Source organism: Manis javanica, chromosome 1, assembly GCF_040802235.1.
Source record: "Manis javanica isolate MJ-LG chromosome 1, MJ_LKY, whole genome shotgun sequence".
Lineage (NCBI taxonomy): Eukaryota > Metazoa > Chordata > Mammalia > Pholidota > Manidae > Manis > Manis javanica.
The window spans coordinates 44,373,191-44,379,410 of NC_133156.1; the positions used below are offsets into that span (position 1 = coordinate 44,373,191).

The 6,220-nt window shown below is 35.0% G+C and overlaps 1 non-coding gene across 1 annotated transcript; it reads left to right on the plus strand.

Moving 5' to 3' along the window:
* The first annotated feature begins 514 nt into the window (after positions 1 to 514).
* Positions 515 to 618, plus strand: LOC140844701 (U6 spliceosomal RNA). The gene has a single exon (XR_012123193.1). It is a non-coding gene; the product is annotated as a U6 spliceosomal RNA (small nuclear RNA).
* Positions 619 to 6,220: the final 5,602 nt, after the last annotated feature.

The following is a 6,220-nucleotide window of genomic DNA, read 5'->3' on the forward strand; positions in this document are numbered from 1 at the left end:
GAGACAGAAGCTTACCACGTCATAGCATAACTGCCTATTTACTTGTTAGATTCCCCATTATTAAATGAGGTCCTTGAAAGCAGGGATCTTGTTATGAGCTGAGCACTAAAGACACAGATGCCTGCACATAACATTCACTCAGTAAACAGTTGATGGATAATGTATAAAAAAACAGAATAAACTTTAAAGTATTTAGGCATGTAGGATTTGAATACACAAATAAGAACATTCAAATTTTGGCAGAACTAGTTGTGTTAAGCACAAACACATGGTGGAAAAAGGAGGCATGACTTAACAAGAATGCAGAGTAATGTACCTGAAGGGTAGATACAAGTGTAACAGTCAAATGAGACAGAACTGTACTGCTTAGTACACCTCCAGTTGAGATCAGAATTAATAATACCAATTAGGGGGCTAAATAATGCACATATGATTCAAAGAATATCTAACAGGGTACAGACAGTACTAAAGCAAACGGGTTATAACGCAACATCCACTAGAAAAGAAGAACTGTGCTTACTTCAGCAGCACATATTAAAATTACAGTTATAAAGAGAAGATTAGAAGAGTCACTCAACAAGGAACAACATGAAAATTCACGAAGCATTCCATGTTTTATAAAAAAGAACTGCCACCATGTGTTGGCTGAGTTGAGAGGAAGCATAATAAGGTGTGGATAGTCAAGGATGACTAGTCCTTCAACTTTGGGTAACAGAAAATAGAGTGGTCCATTTTCAACAGAGGATGTGGGATTAATTTCGATAGGAAAATTATGAGTTATCTTTTAATATTAAACTTAGATTTTTGAACATCAAATAAGAAATTTCAAGGAGGAATTGAGTTTTTAACACAGACCATTGAAAAGATCAGAATTAAATGTATTTTTCTTACAAAAAACATAAATCAGAGCTTTTGACTAAATCCACAAAAGCCCATCTGAGCTGTAGTAAATATCCATAATATTGAAGAAAACTGGAAAGAAGAGAAAAAGGCCAATGGGAAAAGGATGAAACACTCAGGGCATGACTAAGGAGGCTAAAGAACAGTCATATGACAGAGACAGTAATAGTGGAAATACTATCGAAGGTTAAGGAGAAGGACTTGATCAACATGGACTGTAAGTCAGGGGTGAACATCTGATTCCTAATTTTAAAGGAGAACAAATGTGAAGAATTTGACACAGCATAATATGTAGATAGAGCTGCCTCAGGAAGTGTGAATATAAAAAAAAATAGTAGTCAGTGGTAATAGTAGACTAAAACAAGGAATTTTGTGTTTGTGTGTAAGACCAGGAGGGGGAAAGAAGTAGCAAAGGAGTGGGAACTGGTGCACATTTTAAACACAAGAAAATATACTAATAATCAGAGTAAAATAATCTAATTGAAAGACTGCATATAACCAGAGGTTGACTTTTAAAAGTATTTCAACATCTCTTTAAACCCACTGAGTCCTAAGGTAGCCACCAACCACATGTGGCTATTTAAATTAACTGACTTAAATCAAGATTAAAAATTCAATTCCTCAATCACACCAGCTATTTCAAGTGCATATTCACACATGGCCAATGGCTACCAAATCAAACCATGCATGTTTAGAGAAGTTCCCTAATTTCATTAATTTCTATTGGACTGCATTGCTCTAAAATATGGCCTTTTGAATGTATATAAATTAACTACTAATTTTCCTGAAATGTGTTTATATTATAATGGAATAATGTATTAGCCTCTTTAGTCCTTCTCCAGAGTAAGCACAAGCATGTGCACATGCACACACAGAAGCTTTTTACTATGAAAGACATAAATCCAGAACAGAATCCAACTTGCACAGAACTGTAGGCATTGATTAAAAATCCCTAGAAATACTATATAACTGGTGAATGTCTTCTTTTTTAGTTGTTTTCCCAGACACATCAATATGTTAAGCATTTTCAATAAACACATTTCACAGATGGGTTTCACAGATGGGCAGACTAAGGCCTAATGGGAGGAACAATCATCAGGAACAGTTATGGGAAGTGTCCGTTCCCCCAGTGTTTTTCTGAGGATTCTCTCCTCAACAGCCAGACCTCAGTAGGCTCTCTCCCCATGTACTTCCAGAGATGGCGTTTCCTTTGATTTCTCTTACAGGTGTCAAAAACCTCACCCACAGGCTATGTCAACTGCTGGCTAAGAAATCAACCATGGACAGATATCTCCTACTAGATGTGTATGTACTATGTATGTAGGTGATCATTTCATCTGGTACAATTCTCCACTGCACTAATATGGCATACAAGTATACTTGAATGCCACTTTATATTGCTTTTCTGCCAAGAAGCCAAATGAAAACTTGAAAAAAGCATCTTTCTTCAGTCCCCCTATCTATTCACCACAAATGCCATTACTCATATTTTTTTGCATGTGTTTAATATAGCTGTATTCATAAAGAGTACAGAGTGGACTCCAGCAAATCATCAAAATAGACCTGAAGAATAGGAGGGCATACATTTTAAAGGGATAGGAAGGATGGTAAACAGAGCAGAAGTAAGAATAATTCCACATTCCCAACCTTCCACAGTTGAAGATTAAATTTTTCTGGCATACGACTCTGAGTAAATTTCTGTATGGCATTTTAGGAATTTGTGAGCATAAAGATGATCAATGGTACTTGATAAATTTGAATTATGTTTCTTGATGATTTTTTTATACTTTCTCCTTTTTGTCCATTGTGTTGGCATTACTGCACCCAGCCAGATAAAATGAGCTGCAGCTAATAAGAAAAGGGAACAAGCTTTACAATTCCCTGGAATTACTTTTTTTCTTTCTTTTTTTTTGTTTGAGAGGGCATCTCTCATATTTATTGATCAAATGGTTGTTAACAACAATAAAATTCTGTATAGGGGACTCAATGCACAATCATTAATCAACCCCAAGCCTAATTCTCAACAGTCTCCAATCTTCTGCAGGATAATGAACAAGTTCTTAGATGCTGAACAAATTCTTACATAGTGAATAAGTTCTTACATGGTGAACAGTGCAAGGGCAGTCATCACAGAAACTTTTGGTTTTGATCACACATTATGAACTATAAACAATCAGGTCAAATGTGAATATTTGTTTGATTTTTATACTTGATTTATATGTGAATCCCACATTTCTCCCTTTATTATTATTATTATTATTATTATTATTATTATTTTATTTTTATTTTTTTAATAAAATGCTGAAGTGGTAGGTAGATGCAAGATAAAGGTCAATTCCCTGGAATTATTATCTGACTGATCTAGACTATTCTCACCAACACCTGTCCAATGACTCACGTAATTATCCTAAAATTCTTAAGTACTTCCCAAGATCTCCCTTCCTTCATCCAAGAAACATGAAATTCAACATCCTCCAAGAAGTCTTTGATTCAGTCAGTGGGTTTAGAAAATTGATTTTTTTCACACCTATCCCCCACTTTCTACCATTTCCATTCAGATCACAGTTCAAATACTATCTCCACAATGAAATCTTGCTTGGACATCCCATGCCACCAACCATTACTAACTCACTGCCATGTCATCATAGTTAGTTTCACCATAGTACTTACCATTAGGAGACATTATCTTTATGTAGGTTTATAATATGCTTGTTTAATGTATGTCTTCCCTGAGTAGAATTTGAGTTTCTTGAGAGCAAGACTTTGTGCTTTGCTTACCACCCACTGTGACTGGCGCATTATATATAGTAAAAAATCCATTGAATGAAATCCAAATGAGCCTCTAGACCTAAATTTAGTGCACAGTAAGTTTGGGGAATAAAGGTACACAATAAATGACACCAAGAGGAAACAAGCAAATCAAGAATGTGGGAGCTAATACATAATAACTGACTTGAACTCTTGAATAGGTCAATGTCAGAGAAAAAGTAGAGGGATCATTTGAGGACAATTTAATATTTAACAACTTAAGGAATTGTTATTTTCTTGGGAATGATTATAGTACATTATTCCCAAGAAAATGGGAATGATTATAGTACATTATTCCCAAGAAAATGGGAATGATTATAAGTACATTATAGTAACTTAAGTAAATGTCCTATTCTTGAGCAATGCATGGTGAATTATTAATGGATGAAATTTTTTAATATCTGCAACTTAATCTTTCAAATGGAATGGCAAAAAAAGGGTGTGTGCGTGTGTGTTAGAAGAAGAACACATGATAAAACATATAGGATATAACATAGGTATTTACTGTACTTCCTTGATGTATGTGCATGTTTTATTATGAATATTTTCAAAGTTTGGAAAAACAACACTTGAATAAATGGTTAGATGAAAGGTACTGAATTCCTATTTATTCCGGCCCTCCTAATACCTAATGCTCAGGATCCACTATTCCTCTAATTTTTCATGATGAGAATGCTTATTTATGCTTATTTAATAATCTAAGGCATCACTCTGTTGAGCATTAGTCATATGTGCTTTATAACATTTAGTTCAATAATAATCCTTTATATAATAAGAGTCCAGGGTCAGGGTTCATGCCAATTAATTTATTTCTAATGTTCATACTATAGTACCAAAGGAAAAAAAAGATTCATAAATTATTTGGGACAAATACATGTAGATCAACTACCCATTTAGGAAAGTCATTGATCTTGAGCATCTAGAGATCTTGAAACCATTCCTAGGAGAACTGGCCATGAAAAGGAAAGTAGCTAATATTGTGAAATAAAGCAAGTCTGGTTTATTTACCAAATGCTTACATTCCCACTTTTGCCAAACCTACCTCAAACACTATGGGTAATTGAAAAGGGCATTTTGCAGGGCCCCAAATGGCAAACTAATGAATTCCTCATTTCCTTTTACTTTCCCAGATTGCATACTAGAATAAAAGCTGCAAGTGGGAACATGTTTGACTATTTGTTCAGACTGTCATATTATCAGTGCCTATAAAGAGGGCCTAGAACTTATTAGATACTCCATAAATATTTGTGGAATGAATTAATGACTTGAATTCTGATAGAACAATGGTTCTCCAACTTTAACCAAGAATCACCTGAAACACTCCTAAAACAGATTGCTGGACCTCACTTCCAGAATTTCTTATTCAGTATTTCTGTAGTGTAGCCCAAGAGTGCATTACTAATAAGCTATCCTGTAATGCTAATGTTACTGGCCTGAGGACCACATTTAAGAAGCACTACTGTAGGAAATGTCTCTTTGAACTTACCCCTTGTTTCAAATAGCTGCTGCTTCAGAAATACAGTATTGTGGGGTCCTTTTGTGTAAGATACTTAATGTACCTCACTGTTTATTTGACAAATAACCTTCTTATGGTATTATAGAAACATTTAAGCTTGAGTTTAGATTACTGAAAATTGACACTTTCCCATCAATCAAGACAAATATTTACCATAAGTATTTTTCTCCCTGCCAAGGGAAGCTAGAATTCCATATTAGCAGCTCAGCATACTACTCCTCCAGCTCATATTTGTGCATTTGGAAGATAGCTAGGAAACTATACACTATCTCTCTGCAGCACAATTGCTCTGTGAAGCATGTCTGCCCCCAGAGAAATCAGGTGCCTCATGTACTGCAGAAATTTATGTTAAAGAAAGTCTGTTATGAGAGGCAAATGTGTTACCCTAATTTATCTCCCAGAGACAACTTCAGAATCTGAAATTTTCTAACTTCTCCCCTTGTGAGTTGCTTGAAATTGCTGTTTTTCAAGTCAAGAACACCTGTTTAGTGTTTTTCTCTTCACCCTCCCTAGTAAATGGAGCCACTAGGAGAATGGCATCTGAAGGTCTTAATGAGTCAGAAACACAAAGTATTGACAGATTCCAGCACATTATACAACCCTTATCCCATCTCCCAAATGAGCTAAGATCAAAAAGGAAGAAAATAGTTGTGATATTGGGCTCTGGAGTTTGTTTTTCAACTGCTGCAAATGAGCCCAGAGTACCATTCTATCAGGTACAGTCAGAAGCAATTTGCACATTGCTATAATATAACATATAAAGACATGATTTTGGTAAGTGAACAACTAAAGATTTGATGTTTAGCATCAGGCACCCTTCCAAATAACTTTCCATCTCAACTATATGAAACTCTAGAAATCAGAATTCCAATTGTGCCTTTACCAGAAGTCAGTTCTAATTACAAAGCAAAAAATAAACAATCAAAAATCCTGAGCCATTTATTGAATCTTATTCTGATTCAATGGTTATTGAGTGCCTTTTCTGTACAAAGTATG